The sequence below is a fragment of the Pan troglodytes genome, chromosome 7, assembly GCF_028858775.2.
Source record: "Pan troglodytes isolate AG18354 chromosome 7, NHGRI_mPanTro3-v2.0_pri, whole genome shotgun sequence".
Classification (NCBI taxonomy): domain Eukaryota; kingdom Metazoa; phylum Chordata; class Mammalia; order Primates; family Hominidae; genus Pan; species Pan troglodytes.
The window spans coordinates 122,149,473-122,168,138 of NC_072405.2; the positions used below are offsets into that span (position 1 = coordinate 122,149,473).

General features: G+C 35.2%; 1 long non-coding RNA gene across 1 annotated transcript in view; it reads right to left on the reverse strand.

The window, feature by feature from the left end:
- Positions 1-12,387: 12,387 nt before the first annotated feature.
- The window catches only part of LOC129135757 (uncharacterized), a 228,936-nt gene continuing 222,657 nt past the window's right edge, over positions 12,388-18,666 (reverse strand). Inside the window, exon 4 of the long non-coding RNA XR_008536808.2 lies at positions 12,388-15,680. This is a non-coding gene — a long non-coding RNA (uncharacterized LOC129135757). The remainder of the gene's footprint in view (positions 15,681-18,666) is intronic.

The following is an 18,666-nucleotide window of genomic DNA, read 5'->3' on the forward strand; positions in this document are numbered from 1 at the left end:
CATCATATTTCTTTGGCCCAAAAAAAGATCCCCAACCCTCTTCATGACTACCTATCCTTAAGTTTCAATCCGTAAATCTCCTTCTCTAGTGACAAAGTTGATAATTTAAACAGAACTCAGTTATGTTGCATCCCTCTGTACTGCAATTAATTTACATGTCTGTTTCAAACCTTTCTTTGAATAACGTTAGGTCTTAAGCATTTCTGTATCTCTAGTAATAGCTTGCTTGAGAAAGATATTTTTCTTCATTATATATGTTTGAAGTTCAGTTAATCTAATAGATAAATGAAAACTAAGAGATAAAGAGACCCATTATGTAGCAATTGGGACTAAATAAATGGAAGAGATAAAATGTCAACTCAAATTAGTTTATATGAAAAAAATAAAAGAATATACTTTTCTCCTCACAACTGAGAAATTCAGGTAAATATTTAGCATAATTCTCCTCTCGACTTTGGTTTATGGTACCCTATATCCATATAATGAGAGAAATATCTGCCACCTCTACCATTTCTCTAAACCCCAGCAGATCCAGGTTCAGATACTTAAGATTTGCGACTCAAAATGAACATCTCTCCCAGGGTACAAAGTAATTCTACAAAGAGATTTACCCCACTTATATAGTCTACCTTGGATTCTCACACTGCACAAAGGGAGAATTATTTTGAATGGCCACCCTAGGTAAAATGCCTGGATTTGGGAAGGGTGAGATTCATTCTCATTAGAATTACGTAGATTTAGGTATAAAAGAGGATAGTTCTTGACTGATGAAAAAGGGTTAGACCAAAAAATAATACCTGTTCCACTATTACCCAAAAGTAATCTTTTGAGTCAGATTACTTGAGGCTAAATTCTGGCCTTAACCATTTACCAGCTGCTAAATACAGGAAAATTTACTTAAGCACATTGTGCTTCAGTTTTCTTTTTGTAAAAAGGATTACAAATCATAGCCAAGAACAATAGTTATCTTCAGACACTAGTAATAAGGAATAACTGGGATAATGCAGCTACAACACTCAGCATAATGTTTCACAAACAATAACCACTCAAAATATTTGCCATGATGACAATAATGCAATTCTTAATCTTAAGGATGCACATTCTAGTCCCTCGATCCCTGAATCTTTTTCAATGAGGCATTAATCTATGCAGGGTTTTAAATAGTGATTCATAGTCTTCTGGACACAGCACTCTCTGGGGATTCCTATGAAGGAGAGGAAAGAAGAAGAAGAATTGCATCTCATCTGGAATTGTAGCTCAAATTTATAAGCTTTACATGTTGTGCCTCCAAGAAAGATTTTATTTGAAAGCAGAATTCCACAGCTAAAATACATTTTGTAACCCACTGATGCTCTAAGATATCATCTTTATAGGTCTAGATAAATCATAAATGGAACACCTAAAATAAAGCAAAAAATATAGCAAGTCTATGGTGTTTGTTACAAGAGGGCTGAGCAAAGAGTATAGGTGAATAATGTCAGACATCATATTGCTCCAGGAAAGCAATTCATAGTCACCACTCTACTGAGCATATTTCAGTATTGCCATTTTTACAGAGTGAAGACAACATTGTTATATTATAATGCTATTAAGCACATCAAATATTATATGTGTAAAGAACCAAAGATGCATATCTTCTTTTTCACTATAAAAGCATCTTATTATTTCTTTCACAAGTGGACTCAGAGCACTGAGAGAAAATATAGCAATTTATGAACTGTGGACAAAAATGAGAGCACAAAAGCACAATCATATTAGGATTCCAGCTATGCTTATCTCATTATCTCAGTCAGAGCAGAAGACATTTTAAGACGTTTATGTACAGAGAATATTAACTGTTTTCAAAAGATCATTTTTAAATGTTTCAAGATGCGAATGTAATAAAACGTGTGTGTAGAACACTAGAAAAAGCCTTGGTACTTTTTCAAATATTTGCATGCATATAATTTAACTCTAATATGCAGCATTTTTTGTTTTTCTCAATAACTGAATTATGAAAGAAAATCTAATTTTCTGAATCACTAGAAAGTGATAGTTAAAGCTTGCGAGAGAACTAGCATCTGAAAGTGTCAAATCCTAGATGAATGATAATATTTATGAAACTCTGAAAATAGTTATTTGCTTATTTTGATTGCAGTTATCTGGATAGCTATATTTCCATTGAGTTTACTCATCAATCTTGGATTTTTTTTTGTTTGTGTGTGTGTGTGTGTGTGCGTGCGTTTGTAATAAAGACTAGTTTCTAGCAAGACATATTCTTCATAATTTTACCCTATCATCTTTAAAAATTATGAGGAACACAGTAAGAGCTTTTTGAAAAAACTTATTAAAAATTTTATATGTTCCTACTCTTTAGAAATTTGATTTCTGATGTTAATGATTCTTATTTAGTTAAATAAGTTAAAGTACCTGATCAAACAGGGAAATGGTGAGCAAAATTTATTTTCTCTCTTTGCCCTCCCAGAAAAGGGCAGAAAGTTTTTTATGAAGGCAATATATTAGAACTATCAAAAACATGAAAATATCCAAATTTTAAAATATAGATTATTAGTTATGTAATATGACTAAAATAATAAATTTCATATAAGCTTTATTACCATGTCCATGTGCTCTGATACTTTCCACATTAATATTCCTGTGATATATATGTATAATTCATAAAAAATACACTTGTGTCAACAAAGAGAAACTTAAGAAGGAATTGATTATAAACAATGCAAATTTATTTAAATATGCTGAAATATACATATTTTAAACTTAGGCTTAAAAAGGCTCGGTAGCAATTTGAAGGAGAAATGAGAAGCATTAAGGTGTTCCAAAGGTGGCCTTGGCACAGGCTTAATGTCTAGTCTCTCAGGCAAATAGAAAAACAGAAGGAATATGTTTGCATATTATGTATTGTAGTTGATATTGTGAATAGAAGGAATGTGATACCAAACTTGAGATAACTAGATGTTGCAATTAGCAGATAAGAATTTTAAAGAAGCTGTTATAATTATGCTAAAAATGTAAGAAGGATATGAATTATAGTTGATATTTTGGTTAAGGGGATAGCAGGAAAATGGATAAACTAAAGGTTTCTGGGTTGTTTTGTTATCTGTGATTTGGGGCACAGATAACTTCCTGCAGGATGTGGATTGATGGGAAACCCTTATAACGCTACATAGATTAAAACATTATTCATGCCAATTAGTGAATTACAAATGATTTAAGACACATCTAAAATGGTACAGTTGACACTTAAACAACATGAAGATTGGGGGTGCTGACCCCCTGTGCAGTCAAAAATCCACATGTAACTTTTAACTCCCCCAATATTTAAATGTTAATAGCCCACTGTGGACACAAAGCCTTGCTGACAACATAAAACAGTCAACACATATTTTGTATGCTACATGTATTATATGCTGTATTTATAAATAAAGTAAGCTAGAGGAAAAAATGCAATTAAGGAAATCATAATTGAGATACAATATGTTTATTATTTATTAAGTGGAAATGGATCATCATAAAGTTCTTTATCCTTATCATCTTCATTTTGAGTAGGCTGAGGAGGAAGAAGAAGAAGGATAATTAGGTCTTGTTTCAAGGGTAGCAGACGTGGAAGAGGTGGAGGAGGTGGAAAGGTAGGCGGGAGAGGCAGACATATGTAGTGTAATTTTATGAAAATACACGGTAATTTCTGTCCAACATTTTTGCTTTCTAATTTCTCTAAAAAGGTTTGCATTTAGTACCAATCCTTATTCCACCATTTGTTTTAGTATCAGTGCCTGTATCACAGAAGGGTGCGAGTTGTAAAGGAGGTCAAAGGCAGTGTTGAATAATCAGAGCTTTTCTGTCAGGTTGTCTCATGTCAATATGTATCTTGGCTCTGCCTTTTCTGCATTTCCTTTCTCATTATCTGGAGCTGGTTAGGAAGCACTCATCTCTACCAAGTTTTCTTCTGTTAATTCCTCTTGCATGGTGACTATTAGTTCTTGAAATTCTTCATCTCCTATCCTTTTCACAATATCCATAATCTCTTTTATGATTTCCTTGATTGGCTTTGTTGTAAATGCTATGAAGTCATGCATGACATCTAAGCGCAGTTTTGTTTTTTGTTTTTTGTTTTTCCCCAGCAAGAATGTATTGTTTTGGGATTAATGGCTTTCATGACTTTTTCTATAACAATGATGGAATTTTCAATGGTGTAATCCTTCCAGATTTTCATAATCTTCTCTCTACTGGGTTTCTCTTCCATAGGGTTCACAATCCTTTCCATAGAATAGCATGTGTAATGAGCCTTAAAGATTCTTGTAACCTCTGATTACAATTTAGAGGCTAAATTACAGATGTTGTGTTTAGGAGCAAGTAGACTACTGCATTGCCTCGGTGTTGAACGCATAGGGTTGTGACTAGCCAGGGGCACTGCCAATATTAAAATAAATTTAAAAGGCAGTACCTTCCTGGCAACATACTTCCTGATGTCAGGGACAAAGCATCGATGGAACCAATTCAGAAAAAAAAAAGGGTTCTTGTTGTGCAGGACTTCTTGTTGTACAGTGAAAAGACTGGCAGCTGGTGTTTATATTTTCTCTTCAAGGCTTGCGGTTAGCAGCTTTCTAGATAAGGGCAGTCCTGATCATAAACCTGACCGCATTTGCACACAACAGTAGAGTTAGCCTATTACTTCCTGCCTTAAATCCTGGTGCTTGCATCTTTTTGTTACTAATAAATGTACTTTGTGGCACTTTTGTTCCCAAAATAAGGCACTCTATCTGCATTAGAAATCTGTTCAGGCAGACAACCTTTCTCCTCAATAATTATATTAATGGTGTCAGGAAAGTTATCTGTTGCCTCTTGGTCAACAGAAGCTGCTTCAAGGCTCTCTCTAAAATTGTCAAATCATTTTTTGGTGGCATTAAGTTCTCCAGTTTTAGATCTTTCACTTTCCTTTGGCTTTAGGTTATCATATAATGACTTCTCTTTTTCTGGAATTATCTTAAGAGTCTACACTATAAGTAGGCATAGGCCTTTCTTTTTTTTTTTTTTTTTTTTTTTTTTGAGAGACAGAATCTCACTCTGTCGCTCACGCCAGATTGCAGTGGTGAGATCCTGGCTCACTGCAACCTCTGCTGCTGGGGTTCAAGTGATTCTCCTGATTCAGCCTCCCAAGTAGCTGGGATTACAGGCACCTGCCACTATACCCGGCTAATTTTTGTAGTTTTAGTAGAGAAGAGGTTTCATCATCTTTGTCAGGCTGGTCTTGAACTTCTGACCTTGTAGGCCTTTCTTACAGCAATCTTTCACTCAAGTAAAGGTTTATTTTCAATATGAAATGAAAAGTTATCTTGCAAAATGTACAGGGTTTTCGTGCCTGCTGACATAGCTGCAGGAATGGCATCACAGGTTTTCTTTTCTTTTTTAGAAAGGTTTTTATGCTAAATATATTTATTTTAAAATGGTGGGCAAACACAGCTGAAGACTTCAGTCTATGGTACATGTCAAACAATTCAACTTTCTTTTTGTAATGTCATGACCTTTCTCTGCTTCTTGGAAGCACTTCCAGCATCACTAGCTACACTTCATACGGGTCCCATGATGTTACTTAAGGTTTACAGTATCACACTAAACATGATGAAAAATACTTGAGAACTATGAGAGATCACTTTTTGCTAAAATACACAATTTCTAGAGAAATGAACTGTTCACATGTAGAAGATTAGCATCACATGGTGTTTTTTCATTACTTTAAATGTATTATTATTATTATTTTAGAGATAGGGTTCCACTCTGATGCCCAGGCTGGAGTACAGTGGTACCATCATAGCTCACTGTAGCCTTGAACTCCTGGGCACAAGCGATCCTCTTGCATCAGCCTCATAAGTATCTGGGACTACAGGTGTGAGCCACCATACTCAATTAATTAATTAATTAATTATTATTATTATTTTTTGAGATGGAGTCTCGCTCTGTTGCCCAGGACGGAGTGCAGTGGCGCAATCTCAGCTCACTGCAACCTCTCCCTCCCTCCCGAGTTCACGCCATTCTCCTACCTCAGCCTCCCCAGTAGCTGGGACTACAGGCGCCCGCCACCACACCTGGCTAATTTTTTGTATTTTTAGTAGAGACGGGGTTTCACCATTTTAGCCAGGATGATCTCTATCTCCTGCCCTCGTGATCTGCCCGCCTTGGCCTCCCAAAGTGCTGGGATTACAGGCGTGAGCCACCATGCTCGGCCTTTTTTTTTTTAATAGAGATGAAGGTCTCCTTATGTTGCCAAGGCTACTCTTGAATTCTTGGCCTCAAGAGATCCTCCTTCCTTAAAGGGATACTCACAACACTTGAGCTCAAAGCAACAGCAATGGGAGGTAGCTACAAAATTATTACAGCAATACAATATATACTGCAGATAACTTTATGCAGTTATGATTTAATATCGCATCTTTACATTTGCTAAAACTTCTCTCAACTGCGAATGATGCCACGTACGATCTGTGGTTGTGTAGGTAAGTTTTGATAAGTTTTAACTTTTTATAATTAATTTGCATATATTTTATGGTAGTGAATGACACAATAGACTAATATCTACATATATTTTATGAATTCATGACACATTTAATTGAAAAAGGAATATAACACTTATAATTTATTAACATATTCATACAATATGTGTTTATTTGTATATTACTGAGTACATAATTAATTTATATAAATTAAAATGCTAAAATTTAATAAAAAGTGGCCAAATGATATAATGATGCATTTAATAAAAGAAACAACTATAGCCCATAAACATTAGAAAGAATGTTCTACCTCATAGTAATAAGTTAAATAGAAAAGTTCAGTGGAATTTATTTTAAAACCTATCAGATTGATAAAAATTAAGACACCTTAAGACATCTGACAACACAAAAATATATTTAATAAGCTTTTAGGCATCACTTTTTTTAATGAAAAGTGATTAAATTCATGAAAGCACTTTAGAAGACAATTGCTGTTTTTTGTTTGTTTGGGATTTATATATATCCTCTGAGCCATTAATTTCATTGCACATGTGCACCAGGACATGTGTGGAGACTATACAAAGCAGCGTTTTAATTCTTATTTTATTTTTTACAGCAAACACACTGAAGATAGCCCCAGTGTATACTGGCAAGTGTACACACAAATATACTATGGTAAAAATGCATTCCTACCATTGCCTTTAACAGCAAGGAAGAATATCAAAATAACTGCTAAACATAAAAGACACGGCACAGAAAACTACATGTGCTAAAACGTAAGTATATAAATAAACTAACATACTTAATATACTACTGAAGGATGTTACATATTTCATGAAAGCAAAACCAAAAGAATAGGAACAATAAAACAAAATTATCTAATCACAAATTTCATAGCATATAAAATGGTTCTTCTTTGTTCCACCTAAATATTTTAATAACATATTTGTAATTATTATTTTATGTAGTATAAGAATAATCTATAATTGTGATATTCTTAGTACATTACTATCAGCTGAATTAACATAGTAAAATACTGGCTCAGTTAAAACTGAAACTGTTCAAAACAATACTTAGATTTTGCAGATTTAATATAAATTATGCTATTAACATATTTGGGACAAAAAAATCTAAATCATGAGTTTGAATGTAGTATTTAGTTTGAGAAATATAGAATACTTAAGAAGAATAAAGAGTTGCTATTTCACATAAATTAATAAAGATTAAGATGCCCAAGGCCATTTTGGATAGAAAAAATAAAATGACTGTGTATATACAAATTTTGAATAGATATTACCCTTTTTTTAATTTGGGAGCTTATTTTTAAGTTGGAGGGAAAAATATATTAGTGCCAGGCAAAAAAAAAAAAAAAGGCATATGTTCACACTTGGGAATTTATCAAACTATGAACTGAATTTAATACATTTTAAATAATATCAAAGGAGGAATATTCCTAAAAATATGTTGTATAAAAACATAGTTAATATACTAACAACCCAGACAAATTTCACACTTTTGCTGAGAATGGATTCTCTACAATATTGCATATACTGATTTGTAGAAAGTTCTTAAGGTATTTTGCTTACCTCTAAAGTGAAGAATTTGAACAAAGTCAATAAACTTCAACTTAATTTTAACCATTCTTTCCGAAAGTGATATTTTTATGTAAGAATGAAGTATATGTATTACATAAAAGCACAGATTATCTGACTGAGGTGTGGATGAAGATGAGAAAACCATTTCTGACTCACTACCAATCTTTTATTCTTATTACATTATCAAATCACTTTAATTAGAAGTCTATTCATTTCTCAGAAAAATAGGAACCTCACTAGACTAATGGAATTGTCTAGTTCTTTCCAACTATAAAAGTCTATAATTTAGTAAAACACAAGCCTTTTAAGTTTAGAAAACTATTGGTAATAATAATATCCCAAATCTCCTCACTTATGAATATAAATGTTTAAATATAATTTAATAGTTGCATACATTGGGTGCATTATTATTTCCAAAATATAGGCAAAAAAGTGAGACTCAAAAGTATAAACTAAGCATCCCCAAATCTTACATCAAATAAGTTTGAAGTAATGCAATCCACTATATCTCTAAAGCCTGGTCTCTTTTCATCACACTCCACAAGGAGCAAGAATTAAAAAGACAACAAAGGTTCTCCTCTCCCTAAATCTCTTTCTTAATAGCAGTCATGAAAGGATGAAATTTCGAATACAGAAATTTTATTTTTTTGGCTAACAGCATTGTTCCTTTGATAAAAACCAATTATCTCCAGAAAAATAACAGATTATTTTGCCATCATTTCTCAGTATCTTAGGGTAAATTAGTTAATTAGAATACTTTGAAAAGTTAGCTTTGGATGAGTTTTATAAAGAAATGTAATACCTGGATCTAGGTGACAGAGCAGCCTAAGTACTGAATGTTACTGTAGTCAGTTTCTTAAAAGTAAAGGTCTGCAGTCATACAGGACTTGTGTTTATTTTCCTGACACCACCACTTATTGTGTGACTTTAGGTGGTCATTTAAACTTTCCAGACCATGTTACCTTCATCTGTACAAGAGAGCTAATAATTGTCCCTATATCAAGGCTGTTTTAAGAATTAAAGACAGAAAAAGCACTAAGCACAATTCATATAGATGATGTTCACATAAATACTTAATAAATAAATAATAACTATTAATATTATAGGATCACTAAGTAAGAAAGAAAAGAATGTGAAGTTTTGGAGGACAACAAAAATATAAACTTAACTCCTAATCAGAAAGCATGAGATGTAGTTTCATCAACAGCTGTCTGTGAACCATTGGGTAGATAATTTTAACCTCTCTGCATCTCATTTGTAGTATGAGAGGAAAATATAGTGGGTGGATAATGATCTCTAAGTGTCTTTTCATTTCAAATATTCAGTGATTTTCATAATTGTGCCCTGTACTAGCCCTAGCTACAATAACCTAGAAACAGCTTTTCTACACAGTGAATTTTAATACCTAAGAAGTAGCGTTCTCTGGTAGTTGTTTTAATCTTGTAACAGTTAATGGGCAGGGTGATAGGATGTACAGCAAGAAGGTCTTATAGAATCTAGATTATTAAATAACCACAGGTAAGTGTAGAGAAAAATTAAGATCATTATGGTTACAGTTGCTTTTTAATTCTTACATTTGAAGGCTTCAAAACAAACTTATAAGGGAAAAACTGATTTCAGAAACATTTTTTAATCCTTGAATCAGATAAAGTAATAATTTCTTGTCTATTTTAATTGGAGGAAGTAATTGTAATAAAGCAAAAAGAGAAGAAGAAGAAAAAGCCCTTCATGGAGGTTTCCACTGCCTTAAAATTACAGCAAAATCTCATTGCGCAGTAATGGAAATGGAAATTACTTGCTCATGGAGCCCTGATTGTATTCCTGTTAGGTCATTTGCATACTGTTCATTGATTGGATTACTGATGAGGCTGAGAAGTCTCAGAACTGCATTCTTATGTATTCTCAACTAATTCTACTGCTGTGACTAGGAGCAGAAATCATTTCCTGAACTTTGTAATATGATCCTTACGGAAGCATAGAAGCCTTCTTTAGATTTTAGATGGGTATAAGTGTAAACTCCCAATGTTGGCTCAAAGCTGCATAATTTTAAAGAGCTTAAAATATACTTTACCATGTTATATCATAGAATGTTAGTAACTTTCTTAACAGTTTCAAATGTAATGAGCCAATACTTACATTCTCAGTAATGGCTGGTTGTGGAATGAAAAAAAAAAAAAAGAAAATCACAAATAGCAAAACAATTTCTGGTTAATATACAGTAACCACTTTTTTTCTTTCCCATTTCCTCCTCTAGCCATTTTTGTATTATTTGAGGGTACATAATTCTCTTCTAGTATAAGTTCCTCTGAAGGTAAAGAGTGTTTTTTTTTTGTCTCCTCCAGAAACTAACAACTAATAAGCCACTTTGCACATAGCACAGTTTAAACACAATAGCATATTTTTCTAAGAATCAGCCTCATCTATTTATTTATTATCTATCTTTACACATATCCACACACAAATATGTAAAAATAAGTCAAAAACATGCAGAATTTTATTTTTACAGTTAAGCCCCCTTCTAAGTTTTGTCATTCATTTTAAAAAATTACCTGAATTATTAAATTCATTGACACATTTTATTTTCCTATAAGTAAGAAGCCACACAAAAATATTAGGTATAAACTATTTAAAATAAATCAGACATTGTTGTCACCCAGTGTTGATATTTCAGTTTTATCTTTCCACATGTATATTTAATCACCCCCTGGATCAGCTCTTTAAGAGATACTTATGTAAAAATCACTAAGATTTCTAAAGTGAACATGGATACTTATGTTTAAATAAAGCTCTAACGTCATGGCTAGTTTTTCAAAAATGTCCAGCATTGGGAAAACATTCCAACAATGGAGAAAAGAATGTGTATTTTTTAAATGTTCCAAGCAATGTTCCTTACCTTGGGTGTCATTTATGCCATTTTTCTCCTTTTTACCAATTCAATCTTTCATTTATAATGCTTTTTATTATAGAATTTTGCAACTCGGAATTATATCAATTGGAATTACAGTAATGTCAATAGTGACACATGTAACATGTTTATCTGTCAAGTTAGGACTGATATATTATTATTGAGCTGTCACAGTCAGTGTCTTGAGAGCCAGCATTAAAATAGTACTTTGTTCTGAATTCTTAAGATATAGGACAGTGTCAATCATGAAGTGATAATTCAATAAAGATGTCCTAACATATTTATTAGATAACTAAAATGAAAGCATTATCACAAAATGGAACTACCACATAAAAGATATATTTACTACTAAGTTAAGAACACAGAGTTAATTTAAAGAAAACTTTAAAAACTTTAAAAAGCAGATAATGAAAGACAATGGGCCCTAAATTCAGAATGACCTAGACTCACATCCCAGTTTACATATGATATGGTTTGGATCTCTGTCCCTGCCAAATCTCATGTTGAAACATAATCTCCAATGTTGGAGATAGGCCTGGTAGGAGGTGATTAGGAAATAGGGACAGATTTCTCATGAATGGTTTAGCACTATCCCCTTTGTGCCCTCCTTGTGATAATGAGTTCTCCCAAGACCTAGCTGTTTAAAAATCTAGCACCCACCCTTCCTCTCTCTGTGGCTCCCACTCCTGCCATGTGAGAGGCCTGCTCTTCCTTCACCTTTCACCATGACTGTAAGTTTCCTGAGGCCTCACCAGAAGCAGATGCCAGCACTATGCTTCCTTTACACCCTGTACCACTATGAGCCCATTAAACCTCTTTTCTTATAAATTACCCAGTCTCAGGTATTTCTTTATAGCAATGTGAGAACAGCCTAATACAACATATATTCTTAGAATAATTTTTTCTCTGCCCTACAGCCAAACCTTTTACAGTTAAGGCATTAAAATAAAACAAAACAAATACAAGTTTATAAGAATCACTCTATCTGCATGCATAAACAGAAAATAAACATTAATGAGCATATCATTTTAAAAAAAGAAATTAAAAACGAATTTCTAACAGCTATCCATCTCCCACCCCATGATTTTTATAATATACTAATAATATTTTTTCCAATTTATTCTATTTTTCAAATTTCTCTATGACATTATTCAGAAATTCACAATTGTTTAATATATGTAAACTTGACTATTTTGACTTAGATTTTTTTTCTTAGGTAAGCCATTGTAATTCTATGCATTTCATAATTATATTAGGTACTTAATAATTTGTCTTGTTCTTTATTCAAGTTTATATAATGTCATCATTTTTTAGTTCAGTTATAATTTTTGTGTGTATGTGTATGTACACATGTGTACTTTCTGTGCTGTACTGTGTGCCATTATTTTATAGTATTTTTTCTTATTATATTTATTATAGACTCTTAAAATCCATACTTATAGTTTTTGATATCCATTGTTAAGTACCCTTTGTTTGTTTCCCAAAAATATCTTGGTGTTTTGCATACCAATTCTTACAAACAATATTTAGGATTAATTTGTCCAGTTTGAAAACAAAGAAACAAGCAAATAAAACTTTCCTTTTTTATTTAAAAAATAAACACTTAGCAGGTCTCACATAATTATGGTTAAAATGACTATTCTGTAAATTTAGTTTAAGTACATGTGATTTCTGTATTAGTCTGTTCTCACACTGCTAATCAATAAGATATACCTGAGACTGGGTAATTTATAAAGAAAAGAGGTTTAATTGACTCACAGTTCACCGTAGCTGAGGAGACCTCAGAAAGCTTACAATCATGGGGAAAGGGGAAGCAAACACATCGTTCTTCACATGGCAGCAGAATGAGAGCTGAGCAAAGGGGGAAGTCCCTTATAAAACCATCAGATCTCAAGAGAACTTACTATCAGGAGAATAGAATGGGAAAACTGCCCCATGATTTGATTACCTCCTACCGATTCCCTCCCACCACAAGTGGGGATTATAGGAACTATAATTGAAGGTGAGATTTGGGTGGGGACACAGCCAAACCATATTAATTGTATTGCAAAATACTAATAAGAAAATAGGAGAAATTTGTCTCTTATTCTGTATCTATGTTACACAAATCATAAACCTAAAATTGAGCTAAAATATCCTTTTGTCTTAAAGCTACGAAAATCCAAACGTATAAAAACTCTTCCACTGTTGACAATTTAGAAGAGGTTACAGTCGTACAGGCCAGAGAATAAGTACGGTGGGCCAAGCAAAGAGACCATTGCCAGTCCCTCCCTATCTCCACCTCTGAGGCTGGAACCAAACTTAAGCAATGGGAGCTCTCCCAAAGGAGTTAAGCATGCCAAGGCCAGAAATGAGCAAGGGCAGTATGACAAAGGACTTTAGAGGTGGTTGGGTCTCCTTGGCTTTCATTTCAAGGGTACTGCCACCTGTGAAGATCTCAACACATGGCTAGGAGGCCAGGGCCCACTCAGTTCAGATGGCAGCCATGTTGATTATAGGACCAGGGCATCCACGGAAAAGATAAGCATTTTCCCAGCATCCTTCAGGCCAGGCATGGGGTGGGACCTCACTGGGATCTAGGGCAGGTCAGGATCCCATCAGGCCATTGAAAGAGGTTGGGGTGCTCTTGCATGACTGGAGAGTACCTTGGCCACCTAGAGGAGGAACTTCCACTGAGGACATTTTGGTAGCTGGGGAGCCATGATTGGCTCCAGCCAGGTACAGTGGAGCCATCAGGGAGAGGCAGGAACAGTGTAACTGCTGTCACCATTCCCTTCAAGTGTTGGACCCAGCAGGATGTCTGGTACTTAGATGGTGGGAAGGGCCTAGATTCTCACTAAACCTGCAGCTGGTTTAAAACTGATTACAGAGCTGCCTGTAAAGGGGTTAACCTCATTGCCCTCATTCCACCACACCCTTCAGTCCCTCAATCCTCCATTCCGTACTCCCACCCCTGCGGTATTTTGGATTCTGAGGGATGGATTCCATGGGTCCCAGGCAAGGTTGGGAATGGTGATGAGAGATACGATGTGTTGATCAGCATCTGGAGGATTGATCTCAGCACTGGGCAATTTTGATTCGCCTGATGCTCCCCGCCCAGCAGGTGCCTGGACTATTCTCCTATCATGGCTCTGGATTCTGCCATCCTGCTGCTGCACACCAGATAAACTGGGAATTCTGGAAGCTGCCAGCAAAGGTGTTAAAAGCAAACTGCCCAGAGTTCCGTGGCAGCAAGAACATGCACTTATCCACATTCTCAAAGAGTTGCCAGCTCTAGTCCATGAAGGCTGCATAGGGTGTAGATATTCATGGTTTCTTCTAGAAGTGTTTTAATGAAACCAGAATATCATCAGCAAAAATAATCTGGAAGGCAAATAAGATCTCTGCTGAGCAGCAGTTCCAGAATGGACCTTCCAGGCTGTGGCTGCACTTGGACCACAGTACTGTTGCCCATCTCGACACCAAAGTATTATATCGATGCTTAGTTCAATTTTTCTTATCAACTTTTAAAAACAGCTTTATTGAATTATAATTTACAAAATATAAAATTACTCATTTAAACCATACAGTTCAGTGATTTTCAGTATATTCACAACCATTATCATAATCAATATTAGAATATTTTTGCCCCCAAAAATGATACCCATGAGCACTTGCTCTCAATCTTCTATCCACCATAAACCCAGTCCCGTACAAACACTAGCCTATTTTTTGTCTCTATAGATTTGTCTTTTTGGAGCTTCATATAAATGCTTCTTATGTACTTTTATATTTTAGATATATTGATATAATAACTACTGACCAGAAAGTCAAAGATTCTATGAACTTGCGTCATTAAAGGGTAAATTTTAAACACATTTTGTAAAAGCCTAAAATTTTTATAAAAAGCCTTTATGAAATACCAACATTTTTCATTTACAAGGAAAGAGATGTTGTGACCTGCTGTTAAACATAATAAAAGACTATGTTACTAAGTAAATTAATATACTATATGCATAATATCAAGTATTCATGACTTTTCTAGGACTTTATGGAGAGTTTTTAATACTATGCTCACTTCCATCAATTCCTAAATATTTCTGGAGTGTGTTTTTTTTTATTAATCCGTGTGTGCTAGTATATTCAAAATAGTTTTAAGGTTAGGCAAAGGAAAATATAATTACAAAGATAAATCTTCCCCCCAAGCACTCAACACACCCTCTGCACACATATGCTTTGATTTTCCTAAAAGCCATTGCATCAGTTAAAACCATTATTCTTAAGCCTATTTGGCTGTTGGTCTAGCAGTGAAACCAGAGATTATTTGTTGACAAAGTTAAATTAGTTTTGCTTCTGAAGCAGTCAGGAGAGATGTTTTACATATGGAAAATATAAATTGTGCTACAAGTTGTGATTTGTACATCTAGAGCAAAATTCCTCTCTCCAACCATATTTTCTCTATTGTGCCTTCTAAGGTGCCTAGGATTCAGTCTGTTAGTCTTTATCAGTGAAGGCAGTATGGGCATTTGGGCTAATCTTTTATTGTGCACCTCTGTGCTGTGCACTGCTAAATAGTCAGCATCCCTGGCTTCAAATCACTAAATACCAGTTGATCTATTTCCCTCATTGTAAAAACCAAAACATAGTTTCACTTACTTACAAAATTCTCTTGGGGAGCATCACACCTTCTCTTCCCACCTTAGTTGAGGATTTCTGCTAAAATACAAATACAGTAACACTCTTACTAATTACATCTTCAGTTCAGATTTCTTTATCTCATGCACTAAACAGAAAATCATTAGGGCAAGGCTTTACTCTTTTTTTTTTTTTTTTTTTTTGAGACTGAGTTTCACTCTTGTTTCCCAGGCTGGAGTGCAATGGCACAATCTGGGCTCACTGCAACCTCTGCCTCCCAGGTTCAAGCAATTTTCCTAGCTCAGCCTCCTGAGTAGCTGGGATTACAGGTGCGCGCCACCACACCCAGCTAATTTTTTGTATTTTCAGTAGAGACCGGATTTCACCATGTTGGCCAGGCTGGTTTGGAACTCCTGACCTCAGGTGATCCACCTGCCTCAGCCTGCCAAAGTGCTGGGATTACAGGCATGAGCCACTGCTCCCGGCCCGCTTTACTTTTAATATTCAATTTTTATTTCCCACTGTATGTCTTTGCTCATGCTACATTTTTTCTCAAAATGGCTAAGGATGTTTCTGGCACATGGTCCATCTATCTACCTCATAACCCTGACAAAAGTGTTACAATGCTAAGAACTCAAGAACCAATGTCTCAGGATCCAGTTGCAACATTTTTGTACAATGCATCATACTGGTTATTGATACGTTTTTACTGTTTTGTATTTTCTGGATGGATAGAAGCTTTATCGTCAAAATGCAGCTGTTTAAGCTGAAGCACGCGCGCACACACACACACGCGCGAAAAAATCCCGCATCTATTTAATTCAGAAGTCATTAAGGAATTTTGAAGAGCTCTGTCACACAGAAGTTTCCGTTTTCTTCCATTTCAATTTTCAGAGAAATAGAACGAATGGCATATGAAAAACAAACTCACAAAACTGTCTAAGAAATATCAGTTGCTGTGGCCAAAGCTTTGCTGTTATTTCTCGTGATCATTAATTGAAGTCCAAAAGGAATTCATATTCTATCCCCATGAGTTCAGCACCCAATGTCCCTTGTCCGGATCCCACCCCTGTCCTTGATTCTGTTCTATTACTGGTTGATATGACCAGATACTGTAAAGATTTAATGCTGTAAACCAAATTTATGACTAATAGCTACAGATGGCTTTTCTCATAAATAAACTACAAGAACCTCTGCATGAGCTTCAGTCTGGAGTCCTTTTTTACTGGAAACAATACCAATATAAGACTGGTTTTGAAACCTCGCTGGAAAGGATTTAAATTTTAATTATGATTAAATACTAACAAAGCATTTACGTAATAAGGCATAGATCCCCAGATCCACATTTCCAAACCCCCAATACATCATATTACCATAATCTGAACACATTTATACTTGGATATCTAAAACAGGATTCTCTGGAAGTAGACAAAGTTATAAACGAGATACTTTTTTTTTTTCAAGAAACTCAAAGAACAAATTTCCAGAATGAGGTGGTGTCCACCCAAGATTCCCAAAGACCCACAAATGCCATGAGCACCAAATGTCTCATGCTTCTTGCCTTTCTTCTCTCTCTTCTCTTACTCTGCTAAGCTATTAATGGATTGGAGTGGGTAGTTTGAGACAACTGACTCAGGAGTTGAGGTAGGTTTGGTTTTCTTGTTGATATGGTTCCCTTCTTCACACCACAGCTTGAAGTTCCTCTAGAGTGACCTTGGAGTCTGGGAAGGACACTTTGACATTACCCATGTCACCATTTCCCCAAGTCTGAACACTGAACTGCAGAGACAGACACTCTCTGTGTGTGAGGATAGTGAAATGAGCACTTCACTTCACTGAAGAATTCTGAACCAGGCCAGACCCCAAGAACTCAGGCTTCAGAACAGCCTCTGCAAACCCGGACCCCAAGACCTCCCCAGTGCCAAGAACCTTGTCCTTTGGATGGGGGAACTTGATGAAGGACTTTCACAATGTTTCTGCTGCATCTTCAGCTTTAAGCCCAACCTGTTTGCCAATTCCCTATAGTCTCTATCTTTCTCATTCTTCACTTGGAAACCATTCTTTGCATGTTACTCAGTGCCTGCTATCCTTTTCCTGTGGGGACATAGAAGTTTCTCTCTCTTTCTCTGTTCTCTTGGCCCTGCTTCGCTGTGTCTTAGGAAGTGGGCTTTCTTCATGATACTTCATCTTGTCTAGTATTAAGAGACTTCTAATAATATTGGAATTGAATCCTGGGCCCAGGACCATTTCCTATCCCTTCCCTAGGAGGAGGTTTTTTTGTTTGTTTGTTTGTTTTGTTTTTTTCCTCCATCCCTCAGCAGCAGTTGGCCTTCACCTGTGTCCTCCTTGTGGTGACTGTTTAATGTGGTGACTGACTTTCTCTAGTAGTTTAATGATTTTATTCACTAGGGAAGAAAGGTGTGAGTGGGACTCTTTTTTAGTTTGTTATACTTTATTTTAAAAAATTCATTGACAAATAATTGTATGTATTTATAAAATATAATGTAAAATTTTTATATCTGTCTACCTTGTGGAATGATTAAAGCAAGTACATTAATATATCCATCACTTCACTTACTTGTCATGTGCATGTGTGCATGAGGGAGTGTGTGTTTTGAACATTCAAAATCTACTCTTAACAATTTTGAACTGTACAATACATTACTATTAACTGTGGTCATGATGCTGTGCAATAGATCACTAAAACTTATTCCTTCTCTCTAACTGGAACTTTTACTATTTGATCAACATATTCTCTTTTCCTGTGTTCTCTCCCCCAATACCCTGGCCCTGGTAACCAACATTCTACCCTCTGCTTCTATGAGTTTGACTTTTTAGTATCCCACATATAAGCGAGATCATGCAATATTTGTTTTTCTGTGCCTGGTTTATTTCACTTAAGATAATGTCCTCCAGGTTCATCCATGTTGTCACTGAGTGGGACTTTGTACTTTTTTTCCCTCTTAGCAACTGCTTCTCTCCTCCAAGCTTGCCCCACCTACTGAAGCTTTTTTAAATCTCCCAATCTGTCCCCAAACATTTTCTGAGCTGCTACTGGACTTCCATC